This window comes from Podarcis pityusensis, assembly GCF_964106645.2.
Source record: "Podarcis pityusensis genome assembly, chromosome: 17".
Classification (NCBI taxonomy): Eukaryota; Metazoa; Chordata; class Lepidosauria; order Squamata; family Lacertidae; genus Podarcis; species Podarcis pityusensis.
In genome coordinates, this window is record NC_138042.1 from 8,474,798 (window position 1) to 8,488,545 (window position 13,748).

A 13,748-nucleotide genomic window follows, 5' to 3' on the forward strand; every position below is an offset into this window, starting at 1 on the left:
GTAACCCGAGGTACCACTGTAATTTGATTCAGCAAGAATGGCTCCAGCCAAAATAAACTCACAAGCAAACCTGAGGCATCAACCTGGAATGCTAGGGAGAAAACAACTGAATTAAATGGCCCTGCGCCCTGGTTGGAAGGGATGCCTCCTTACAAACCAAAAAGGAAGACACGAGATGGGGAAGGGGGAATGGTGCATCTAGCTTGCCTACCTTGCTCTGATCTCAGAATAAAGTTATCCAGGAGTCTGTCACTAACAGACAGATGTGAATAAAGGAATCCAAAATCAAGACCCCCTCCTCACATGTACACACACCACCATGTGCACATGCACAGCCAACTTTGCCACTGCCAAGCTAAAAGGCACAACAGTCAGCTCCACCAGCTGGTCAGAATCAACACAGAAAGAGGCCAGGGTGAGCCACACAATAGAGAGGAAATGCTCCCATCCAGTGGGTGCTTCCCCTTCCCCCCCCCTCAAGCTTTTCGTGCATTGTTCCCAGCACAGGACCCACACAAGCAACAGCTTTGGAAATCCTTGCAAAAGCAGCTTGACTTAGGGAGGATGGCCAGAGGCACAGACAGACAGACAGACAGACAGACAGTGTCAGGCCAGGTGTGCTTTTTCCTGGAGAGCACTTAAAATCTACCATCCTGTAGATTTCCACATCAGGCACAGCTGATACATAACCACAACAAAACCTGTTTGAATACACCCAGAACTCCCTAACTCACTCACTCTCTCACCAATACACCCCCCAACTGAAATCTTCCGTGTCTTCAAAAGAGAAGGTTACTGAGTGCCCCGGGACGCGGGTGGCGCAGTGGGTTAAACCACAGAGCCTAGGACTTGCCGATCAGAAGGTCGGTGGTTTGAATCTCCGCAATGGGGTGAGCTCCTGTTGCTCAGTCCCTGCTCCTGCCAACTTAGCAGTTTGAAAACACATCAAAGTGCAAGTAGATAAATAGGTACCGCTTCGGCGGGAAGGTAAATGGCGTTTCCGTGCACTGCTCCGGTTCGCCAGAAGCGGCTTAGTCATGCTGGCCACATGACCCAGGAAGCTGTCTGCCGGCTCCCTCGGCCAATAAAGTGAGATGAGCACTGCAACCCCAGAGTTGGCCACGACTGGACCTAATGGTCAGGGGTCCCTTTACCTTTTACTGAGTGCCCCAGAGTAGCACCCCAGATCACCAGACACTGAAAATAGCCACAGCAGTGCTTACAGCTTCACGCGGACCCCCCGATGGAGATCCAACCATACCAAGCCAGCCCTGCAGTTTGATCCCTGCATTGCAGGGGGTTGGGACTAAATGACCCTTGGGTTCCATTCCAACTCTTAAAGAATCTATCCTGAAGACAAGGAAAAGAGAGCCATCCTTCCTATAACCTCAGGTGCTCTGTTGTGTGTGTGTGTAAGTTCCTCTGGGAGCCCTTCTGAATGAATGAATCAATGAATGGATCAATGAAACGTCCAGATACATCCCTGACCTTTGCTTGCCCACTCTCAGCTCTCCAAGGTCCCCTTGCTGCCTCAAAAGACGCTGCCCTCTATGCCTAGTACTACCTCCCAGAACACCTACACAATAAGTCCACCTCTCTTCCTTCTTTCTAATCCCTCCGCAAAGCACAATTTCTCTGTGAAGCCTTTGGCACAGCCCCCTAATGTCACATTTATTAATTTAAAGCATTTTACTCTGCTCTTCCGATTGACAAAAGCTCCCATTGTAACGAAGCCTATGTAACTGCATATTCTTCCTCAGTTTCCTTTCCCTTCTAGCCTCCCAGTGTCGCATTTAAATGAGGATCCTTTTAAGGCAGGGGCCTGACCATAAATAGCAAATAGCTAATTATACCGCCAAACCGCAGCCACCTCAACTAGAGGGCCTTGCAGAGGCGAAAACAGTGGTTCCCAAAGTGGGGGGGTGGTGTTCCGGGGGGGGGAAAGAGGCAAGTGAGAGGCAGGGGGCCCTGGAGGTGTCATTGCCCATCAGCCTCTGAAAAGCTGGCATCACTGGATCAAGTTCATTAACACTGCTGAATTAATCAAACTAACTAGTTTAAATTGAATTTTGAATAAATGTGCAACTGATTGTCACTGTTTTGAATTTTACTGCGTTATTATCTTCCTGAGTGGGTTGTGCAAACTTCCATTCTGAAATATTGTTTTTATATGTTAAGGAGCACTGCATGCAGATGAGTTTATGGAAGCAAGGTGGGGGAGGGTGGCCTGAAAAAGCTTGGGTTTCTATGATTCTAAGTTCCCACACCTCATAACAGGAGGGTTTGGGGTGTCATCGTCTTAAGAGCACCATGAGTCATTTCTTCTTCTTGACAAGGCAGAAGCATGAAAGAGAAGACACTTCCCCAATTTCGTTATTTATTATCTCAGTCGTTCCACGGTTCATTGCGGTCACGGCCCTGATTGCGGCTAGCTGAATAAGGTTCCCGACACAAACTGTGCCACTTCACTGATATAAATTAACACGGGTGGCGCTGGGGGTTAAACCACAGAGCCTAGGGCTTGCTGTTCAGAAGGTCGGCAGTTCAAATCCCCACGACGGGGTGAGCTCCTGTCGCTCGGTCCCTGCTCCTGCCAACCTAGCAGTTCGAAAGCATGTCAAAGTGCAAGTAGATAAATAGGTACCGCTCCAGTGGGAAGGTAAACGGCATTTCTGTGCGCTGCTCTAGTTCGCCAGAAGCAGCTTAGTCATGCTGGCCACATGACCCAGAAGCTGTAAAGCGAGTAAAGTGAGATGAGCCCGCAACCCCAGAGTCGTCTGTGACTGGACCTAATGGTCAGGGGTCCCTTTACCTTTACCCACTGGCCACAAATATTCTTCCTTGGAATCATAGAACTGCAGAGTTGAAAGGGACTGCGAGGGACATCTAGTCCAACCCCCTGCAATGCAGGAAGCTCAACTCAAGCATTCACGACAGATGGCCATTCAACCTCCAATGAAGGGGAGTCCACAACCTTCCGACTCCCGGATGAGTCTGTTCCACTGTCGAACAGCTCTTTCTGTCAGAAAGTTCTTCCTGATGTTTAGTCAGAATCTCCTTTCTTGTAACTTGAGGCCATTAGTTTGTCTCCTACCCTCCAGAGCAGGAGAAAACAAGCTTGTTCCCTCTTCTTCCCTTTAGATATTTGAAGACGGCTGTCATATCTCCTCTCAGTCTCATCTTCTTCAGGCTAAACATACCTAACTTCCTCAACCATTCCTCATAAGGCTTGTTTCCACACCCTTGATCATTCTGATCGCCCTCCTCCAAGTCATGCATAAAGACATTGACCAACCATGGGCCCAGGACAGAACCCTGCCGCACCTCACTTGTCACTTTTTCCCAGGAGGATGAGGATCTTGTTCAGCTTTAGCTCTCAGCTTCCCCTTAAAAACTGAGAGCCACTCCAGTCAGACCAGAGTCATGCCTTTGATTCCTAGAAGGGAAGGAGTCACCAAAGACTAAGAGTCTGTCTGCAAATCACACTCTCAGACCTAGAAAGGCCTCAGGTCCCAGACTCAACTGGTTGGGATTTCTTGCAGATGAGGGAAAGGCACTCACTCGATTATTATTTCTTCTTAATAATAATAATTTATTTATACCCTGCCCATCTGGTTGTGTTTCCCCAGCCACTCTGGGCGGCGCCCAACCGAATATTAAAAACATGATAAAAGATCACACCTTAAAAACTCCCCTAAACAGGGCTGCCTTCAGATGTCTTCTAAAAGTCAGATAGTTGTTTATTTCCTTGATATCTGATGGGAGGGTGTTCCACAGGGCGGGTGCCACTACTGAGAAGGCCCTCTGCCTGGTTCCCTGTAACCTCACTTCTCGCAGTGAGGGAACTGCCAATGGAAGCTTGACCAGCCACCACTGATTCAATGAACTTGCCTACCCCTCCCGAAATGTTTTTTTACATCTCTAGGTCTGTGTAAGTGTCTATAATTCATGTACAACGAATGCATTTTATAACCAACAGCCAGTTCATTTTTTGTAGTTATGGGGAAGGTTCCACGTGATTAGGAAGTATCCTGGCAATACTGTGAGTTATTATGACTTTAGTGAATTGTATGGATTGTGTTGATGAATGGGATGTTGTTGTTGTTGTTTGCTTTACATATGTGGGTGGCACTGTGGTCTACACCACTGAGCCTCTTGGGCTTGCCGATTGGAAGGCTGGCGGTCTGAATCCCTGCGACGGAGTGAGCTCCCGTTGCTCTGTCCCAGCTCCTGCCAACCTAGCAGTTTGAAAGCACACCAATGCAAGTAGGTAAATCGGTACCACTGTGGCAGGAAGGTAAATGGTGTTTCCGTGCGCTCTGGCTTCCATCACGGTGTTCCGCTGTGCCAGAAGCAGTTTAGTCATGCTGGCCACGTGACCCGGAAAACTATCTGCGGATAAACGCCAGCTCCCTCGGCCTGAAAGAGAGATGAGCACCACAAACCCCCTACTCACCTTTGACTAGACTTAACCATCCAGGGGTCCTTTACCTTTTACCTTTACCTACTGTGTTTGATATTACAGTGTTTGCAGTGTTCTTCCAGCTCTACAATTCTCAGATTCCTGTGTGCCACTTTTGAGCTCAGCGTTTCTTACTGAGAAAGTGGGATGCCAATTTAAAATCCACTCTACTCAACTATGCCATGGGGCGAACTCGGGGCCATATCATTACTAGCAGTTTCTGAATGTTGTCCAATTCCCTTCAACCTGCAAAAGTTGCGCAGTTGGTGATAACTTTGTGTGTGGAGTTCGGCTTGGTGTTGTGTTGGGGGGGGGACGGGACAGAGGGACACACATACACACACAAACACGCCCACCTTGCAATATCAGGTAAGGATACTGCTCCACAACTCTGACCAAAAACGAAAGCTGGATTTTGGCACACGGAAACCCCACGGCGGCAGGGCCGGATTTAGGTTTGATGAGCCCCTCAGCTACTGAAGGTAATGGGGCCCTTTATATGTCCAGTTATCCTTTGTCAACAACAAATTGTCGCTGTTTTTTGTGTTGAATATATGCTATATGGTAATTTATGGACCTAATAGTAATTTATGGTAATTTATGGACCCTAACCCTAAAGCCATCTGCACAGAACAAAATACATATTTTATCAAAGCAATTGTTGAACTGAAATACAATTAAGAAGTATATTAAAACACTGTTGCTGTATGTAGGTTTTATTTTATTTGTTTTATTTGTTTTTATCTTATATTTTGGAAATGTACATACAGGGTTTTTTTTTCTTTAAGTTTTTTTTGGGGGGGCCCAAGAGAGTGGGGCCCTAAGCCATAGCTTAACTTATACGTAAATCCGGCACTGCACGGCGGCGAGTCCAGCCGCGAAGTTCCCCTCCCAAGTCCGGAGACCAGGAAACGGCGCGCTCGGTGGGAAAGGAAACGCGGCCGCCCGCGCGCAGCTCCGCCGAAGCCCATCTATGGTAGCAGAGAGCCAGCTCCGTTTTCTGCGCCTGGAAAAGGACAGGCGGCCCAGAAGCCTAAACCTCCGACCCTTCACTAAACAAAAAGAAACCCAGAGACGTACCTTTCCTCCTTCGGGTGGGTGAGGCCGGCGGCGAGGAGGAGTAAGGCGCCACCGAAGGAGCGCGGCTCCCAGGCAAGCCCCACCTTTTCAAAGGTGGGGACCGCGGAACTCCCCGCCCCGAGGCAGCCCGGCGGCGGCTTCCCGGTTCCCGCCGAGCTCTCTTGGAAGCGATTACGACCGCGCAGCGACTCCACGCGAGGCCCGGGCGCCGCGCTCGTCGTTCCTGCTCGCCGTCGAGCCGCGCCTGCTGCCTCCTCCCCGCGGCTACCTGCAGCCGGGGAGGGGCTTCCCCGGGCGCGCCTCGGCTTCCGACCTCGCCACCTGCTGAACCCGGGCGACTGCTCTCCTCCAGACCTCGCCGGGTCTGTCCGAAGCGGCAAACACGCTGGCGACTCCCCGGCGCGCGCAGTGTGCGCTGCGCTCCTGGGCGCGATAGGAAGGCGCGGAGCCGCGGAAAGGGGCCTGGAATGTCCCTCCGCCGGGGGGGGGGGACCTCTTAGTTATGCTTCACAATTATGGAATGAACTTGAGTAAAATAGTGCGGGGGGGGCAGGTAAACCCCGCCCGGCATAATCGATCGCAAGACGCAGCGCGCGCTCGCGCACTATTGGAATGGCAATGCCAATCAACTTTTTTGGGGGGGGGACCTGCACCCGAAGGGACCTCAGCCCCTAGGCAGGGCCGGATTTAGGTTTGATGAGGCTCTCAGCTACTGAAGGTAATGGGGCCCTTTATATGTCCAGCTCTCCTTTGTCAACAACAAATTGTCGCTGTTTTATTGTGTTGAATATATGCTATATGGTCATTTATGGACCTAATAGGTATCTAAAGCCATTTGCACATAACAAAATCTTTTATCAAATTGTTGAACTGAAATACAATTAAGAAGAAGTTTATTAATAGTGAAATACAATGAAGAAATATATTAGTAGTGAAATAATTATTAAGCTCTAACTTAAAATGATTTTTTTATTCATAACAAACTTAATGCAAACACAGTGGCAATAACAAAAGTTCCTTTGGAAACACAGTTTACAAAGACTCAAAATCTAGTTTCTAGAAACTTGCTATAACATGAAATAATAATTGTAGGTTTTATTTTATTTGTCTTTTATCCTATATTTTGGAAATGTACATCCAGTTTTTTCCTTTAATTTTTTTGGGGGGCCTCAAAAGAGTGGGGCCCTAAGCTATAAACTTGTTTAGCTTATACAGTACGTAAATCTGGCACTGCCCCTAAGAGTTGGCTCCTACGCTTCACATACTTGTATTTGTCAGTATCCTTCCTAAATTGTGGTGCCCAGAACCGGACACAGTATTTCAGGTGTGGTCTGACCAAGGCAAAAGAGAGTGGTACTATTACCTCCCTCGATCCGAATTTAGGAAGGATGCTGACAAGCTGGAATGTGTGCAGAGGCGGGCTACCAAGATGACCAAGGGTCTGGGGGAAACCAAGGAGAATAAAATAAATACAAATGCAATGGGTCTTATTCCCAGGGAAGTGTACATACTGCATAGCAGCCATCCCCAATCTGATGCCTTCCAGGTGTTTTAGAATATACCTCTAGAGGATACCAGGCTGGGAGATGCTGCTGCATAGGATTGCAGCCTAACTGCAATCCTATACATGTCTATGCAGACTTCTCAGACTACTGGATTCAATGGGACTTACTCCCAGGTCACTGTATAGAGAATTGCAGTCTAAGAACTTCCTTGGGCCTTACTCCCTAGCAAGTATGTTTCAGATCACAGAATTAAAAGGTGTTTTTTAAAAAATATATATTAAAAAAACCCGCCTCTTCCCTCTTCCCTGGCACCCTCCAGAACTTGGCGCCCCGGCGTTCCACGCCACTTGCCTCTATGGGCAAGACACCCTGGTCACGACACACTGGTAGAAAACCCCTGTTCTAAGGCCTGGGGTGCCTTGAATGGTGGTCAGGAGTGCCGCTGGCAGCACTGGCCTCTGTTCCTCTTCCCTTCCCTCTGATGCCCTCTCCCATCTCAGCCTCCCAAAGGCTTGCACAGCTGTTTGTTGCAGCAGCCCTGGCTACAAGCTCCCCAAGCAAATGGTCCCTTTGGGGCTGGCCAGGGGGTGCTGGTTGCCAGGAGCTGAAGCAGCCTCAGAGTAAGCAAGTGGGCGAGGGAGCCCAGCCAGTCCACCAGCCCTTGCTGTCGGGAATGGACAGACAAGAGGGAGGCCAGGCAGAAAGGTGCCACACTGGCCTTGTGAACCCTGCCTGGGAGCTGAGTGCCCAGTGCTGAAAGGGAGCCTTTCCACCATGCAGGCCTGACAGCGCCCGCTGCTGCCTCCCCAGGTAAGGTGCTGGCCTCACGTTCACCTTTGGCCGGTCTTCATTGGGCCACTAAGGCTGGGGGCATCCTCTTCCCAGGCCCCTGTGAGGCAGTGTGAGGAGGCATCTCTCTTTGGGGCAGGAGGGACAGCTCAGAGACCAGAAGCGGCTGCCCAGAGGACTCCCAAGGAGAGGAGACTGCCAGGCTGCCAAGAGAGGGTGTTCGAAAAGGGGTGATAAGCTGCCAGCTTTGCAGGCAATGGGTGGCATAACTGGGCTCCTGAGCCTCACAGGGGTGCCGCAGGAAGAATGGATTTGGTCAAGGGAGCCGTGGACTCAAAAAGGTTGAAAACCTCTGCTGTGTATAATAATATATTCCTCAAACTGATGAAAAAGTAAATATTAAAGATTGACCAGAACAAGAGCTCAGCTTCCCACCTTACAAGGATACGAAGTATTCCCCAGCTCGTCAAAGCTGAGATCTGCTCAAACGGGCCACTGCATGCCTAGTGTTTGAACCTAGAAACACAGCAGTAGTTCTTACTGGTCCTGGTTCTGGTTGAACCCAGCCCACTTTCACATATGCCAGTGCTATCACAAATACTGATTCACTCCCATCTTGCCCTTTCAAGCTATTGCATCCTCTTGTGTTTTGAATACTTCGCTCTGATGACTCAGTCCTAGAGAATGTCTTTGCCTGAATACTTAGAATATTTTTCTTAAACTCTGGTATACATTGCTGTATTGAAGGCTTCAGTAAGATCTTGCTGCTTTATCAGGAACTACCAAAAGGAAGGTGATCTTTTGATCTCACCCAAACAACCACCCATTGCAGGTCAGATCTGAATAATTCTTGAACATGAGGTACACATTCACGTTAAGCGCAGCTCACATTTCCGCTGAGGCTGTTTTTCAAAAGGAGAAATCCTGCTAAATCAGCTGTTTGGTATGGAGTGGGGAGGTAGAACTGAACCCAGTCTTTGGTAAGCTGAGCAGCTGATTGCAATAATTTTTTTACTTATTTTCAATACATTTTTTATCAACCCGGGGGGGGGGGCTGCATCTTTTATTATTTATTTGTTTCAAATATTCATAGAGTGCTTTTCTATTTAAAGCAATACCCAAAAGCAATTCACAGCCAAAGCGACTATTTTTTTTAAAAGCTGCCACGGACAATACATAGAGATCAATAAATCAGAATAGCAACTAAAAGACTATTCAGCAATATTGTGTGCTATGAAGAGCCACTTATAAACCACCGCAGTCTAGAGCCTCATAGCTGTACTTGACCATTGTCCATTGTTAATTTCCACCTTTTCTTCTTAAAATACCAAGAGACTCCTTCTCAGGTCAGAAACTGGATGCTTAAGGCAATATCCAATTAAAACCAAATCTCAAAGAACACTTAAGTATGCAGATTTTGGCAATAAAAGGGAAAAGTAGTTTAGGAAGGCAGAAAGCTCACAAAGGAGTGGAGAAATCGATAACTTGATAATTTTGACAGGAGAGTCTGAGTGGCTAGGGAGACCTAACTTCCATGTTAAGCAGTATATTAATTGTCTAAAATGAATAAATAATCAATAATTTGGAAGCCTAGGGGCTTTCCGTTCCCATGGACTTATTGTAGGGCTTTACACAATTCACCTTGCTTCAGTTTCCATCCTATAAATGCAGTGGAAGTAAGGGTAGGCAATAAAATACTATAAATTGTATTTGCATATTTGCCAGGCTTATTCCACAGGTGGCTGGGTGGGAACACAGCAGTAAGTTGTTGTTTTTTTCTGGAAAAGGTTAGGATTGGTTTAGATGGCACAAAAGCTCTTTTCAAACTCGTGGACCACTCTTCTGAGCTTGACTTATGAGCAACAAATTATGTATTTGTTCTGTGAAATGCAGCAAGAACACAGCACAGCCTCAGGGGTTTTTTTTGGGGGGGGGGGAGGTTGCTACCCAAAGCAGTTGCACTGCACCATCCAGAATGCTGGCTGGAGCCCCCACATTCAGCCCCTCCCCCAGTGCCCCTGAAAATACTGCTGTTCCAAGTAGCGACATTGGTTGCCCAGCTGTGTCCTGTAAGCAGAAAAATGTGAATGTCAGCTGAAGCTACAGGCCATTTGCAGATCCCAGATTAAGTGGATGAAGCTGGTTTATTGCCAGCTGCCAAGATTGCATTTTATGGAGCAAAACGACCTCTTGTGGGTGCATTTGGTAAAAGGGGGAAGTTTGGTTAGAGAGCAATGCTCCAGTTCTGACACTCCAAGGCAGGGGTCAGCAAACTTTTCCAGCAAGGGGCCGGTCCACTGTCCCTCAGACCTTGGGGGCCAGACTATATTTTGAAAAAATAATAATGAATGAATTCCTATGCCCCACAAATAACCCAGAGATGCAATTTAAATAAAAGCACACATTCTACTCTTGTAAAAACACGCTGACTCCCGGACCGTCCACGGGCTGGATTTAGAAGACGATTGGGCTGGATCTAGCCCCCGGGCCGTAGTTTACCTACCCATGCTCTAGGCTCTGAGGTCTTGCTGTTTTCTTTTCTTTTTCTTTTTTATTGAATTATGTTGTATACACAAACAATTAGAACAAAATTTACAGTCGTCAAACAGATTAAGTAAATAAATAAAAAAAATTAATAAGGAAAAGTAAAATTATAGAAGAAAAAAGAAAGAAGTATAAAAGAGAAGAAAAGGGGGGAAGAATATATATGGATATATATGGATATATAACTAGGATAACAGTAAATCACTCATTGTTAGACTAATATTTTACAAACAGATTCTTAAATTAAAACACAGAGAACTACATACAAAACTATCTACAAAACAACAAATAAAGACTTCCACCAATACCACAACAGTTCATTGTTCTTAGTAAAGATACTATCCTGTATTTCAATTGGTTCCTCATCTTGGTATCAGGACACTATTGCTTTTGCAGTGTTATTCTAGGCACAACCAGATCTTAGGTGCTGAACCTTGATTCATAAGGTAGTTATTTAAATGATCCTATTCTTTCTTAACTGTTGTATTAGATTTGTCTCTTAATACATCTGTTAGCTTCGCGAGTTCCAAGTACAGTGGTACCTCGGGTTACATACGCTTCAGGTTACGTAAGCTTCAGGTTACATACGCTTCAGGTTACAGACTCCGGTAACCGAGAAATATTACCTCGGGTTAAGAACTTTGCTTCAGGATGAGAACAGAAATCATTCTCCGGCAGCACGGCGGCAGCAGGAGGCCCCATTAGCTAAAGTGGTGCTTTAGGTTAAGAACAGTTTCAGGTTAAGCACGGACCTCCGGAACGAATTAAGTACTTAACCCGAGGTACCACTGTACTCGGTCAGCTTGCATAACCATTCTTTGGTGGGTATATGATTTTCTTTCCAATATTTAGCCACCAAGACTTTACCACCAGGTAAAGGACCCCTGACAGTTAAGTCCAGTCATGAACGACTGGGGTTGCGGCGCTCATCTTGCTTTACTGGCCGAGGGAGCTGGTGTACAGCTTCCGGGTTATGTGCCAACATGACTAAGCCGCTTCTGGTGAAACCAGAGCAGCGCACGGAAACGCCGTTTACCTTCCCGCCAGAGCGGTACCTATTTATCTATTTATCTACAGTGCTTTCGAACTGCTAGGTTGGCAGAAGCTGGGACCGAACAACCGGCGCTCACCCCGTCGCGGGGATTCGAACCGCCGGCCTTCCAATTAGCAAGCCCTAGGCTCAGTGGTTTAGACTGCAGCGCCACCAACATCCCTCTTAGCACCTACTCCCTGCTTAATTGCGTCGCTCTGTGAGCACTGATTATAAATTTCACGAAATTTATTTACTGTTTGTTGTCGAAAACTTCAGGAGAACTCTGGCTGGATTGCAGCATTACTTTGCTGCTCTGGGGGCGATTGTGGCAGGTGCTGTTCTGACCTTAATTAATTTCCCTCTCAAGGATACTGAGGCAATGCAAACTACGAAGATGTGCCATGCTCTTAATAATTCCCAATTTATGCAGTTTTCTATAGGTTATGTTAATGTTATTTATTGTGTTACAGGTTTGCATGCATGCACAATGGACATGCCCTTCTTATAATTGTTCTCTCTGTTTTATAAGCATTATAAAATGAAATAATTAAAAGCTTTACAAAGAACAAAAACTTTGTACACTCCCTGTGCTAAATGTGATCTAAGACAGCAGAAAATAAATTAGCTGCTGAAGCAGAGAAACTGAATGAGGATGTTGAAAATTTGTCACTGGAAATTAAACAGGAAACATGAAAGTGCTACCACATACAGAATGACCTCAAGAACAGCGTGCCGGTGTGTTGTAAGTGACAGAATGGCAGCTAAAATAGAATAAGCATCATGTTGAAATAAGTCTTAAGTTTAAAAAAGCAAAATAATGAGATCTGCAAAGAACATGGGGTTTTGGAAAAAGAAAAGGCCCTGGAAGTGTTGGAGATGAAAGAAATGATGGCTAGACATACGCAAGAACTTGTGGGGAAAGAATGAAAAATAAGAGCCTGAAGAACAAATTGCCTGTATGAACAAGAAGCTGTAAGTGAGATATGACAGGTACCAACATTTCCCAGAGACAATTTTTGTTCGCTACAGCTGCAGGGCTCAGCATGACATTCAAAAAAAGCCATCTGGTCGTTCATTCATTTGGCTGGAGTCTGGACAGTGAGACTTCTTTCTGTAAGTTGCTTTCTGTAGGCTGCTACGCTAGAGCAAATTAAAGGTTTATGTCTGCAAAGTTTATTCAGATGCCACATTGGTTTACAACAACTAGCAATAGTTTCCAATCGTATGATGATGATATTGTTAGATTGCAAACTTTTTCCAAAAGGGATACGTTTCCCGTTGCAAATAACCCTTTCAAGCATTGCCATCTTTTGAACCAGGGGTCTTGCAACTTTGCCACTAACAACTGTCTGATCTCTTAAAATGAATTGGTGATGATGTTTAGGTCCATCATGCCAAGATTAAGCGTCCTGAGTAGACTTTGGCAGATTCCCTCCTTTTCGATATGCACAAAAGCATAGTCAGGTTGATTTATATGTGGCCAGTTGGCAAATCCATTATCTTTTAAGGGTTAGAAAGAAAGCCACGGTCATTTTTAAAATCTAAAACCTTTTCAGGCTAAAATCTCTGCTTAACCTCACAAGAAACAGCTATTGAGATATCACGGGAGACAACTCTAAGGGCCAAGTTCCTTTCGCCACCCCAATAAAATATTTGAGGGGGCCAGGCCCTCCCCAAGTTGATGGGCATTGCCATTTGAATGGTGTGAGTGTGCCGTGTCCTTTGATCAATTATGCAAGGACCCTTTAAACAGCAGCTCAGCCAACCACCTTTCCCTTCTGCCTGTCCTCTATGAGGTCATGCGTGCTCAACAATGAAGGCCATGACATATAGCTGCTCGAATGTGCTCCTTTCCAACTGACTGTTTTAGAGAGCTCAGAGGAAAGATCTGTGGTTTTCTTGACTTGTTCGTATTGCTTTTCTTGTTTGGTTCTTTTTAAAAATATTTGGAATTCGAGTTAGCTAGCTAGCCAATTCTGTTGTTTGTTGAGTTTTTCATACACACAAATGCACATTTTGGGATGGATAAGGTTGATAAGCATAGGATTATTCATTTACTATATCTGGGCAGAGCCCTTTTTGAAGTCAGAGACCAGGTGTAATGATATTTGTAGTATATTTTCTCCATACCAATGGTATGAAGATGCTAGTTTGGGGGGGGGGGGTAGCACAAGAAATGTTGGGGCCGCTTGTTAAGGGGAAGGGGTGAGCCTGCTCCTTAAGATCTTCAGGTCAGGAGAGGATCTTCACCGGGACCAGCCCACCCATGAGGCGGCCTGAAGTAACTGTGTTGGGCACAGAAGCCCAAGAAGCTGTCCCCGTGAAGGAACCCTGG

General features: G+C 46.4%; 1 protein-coding gene across 1 annotated transcript in view; it reads right to left on the reverse strand.

Moving 5' to 3' along the window:
- The window catches only part of SH2D3A (SH2 domain containing 3A), a 31,233-nt gene extending 25,378 nt beyond the window's left edge, over positions 1 to 5,855 (reverse strand). Inside the window, exon 1 of the mRNA XM_080988148.1 lies at positions 5,543 to 5,855. The gene's annotated coding sequence lies outside the window, so the exon portion shown is untranslated. The remainder of the gene's footprint in view (positions 1 to 5,542) is intronic.
- Positions 5,856 to 13,748: the final 7,893 nt, after the last annotated feature.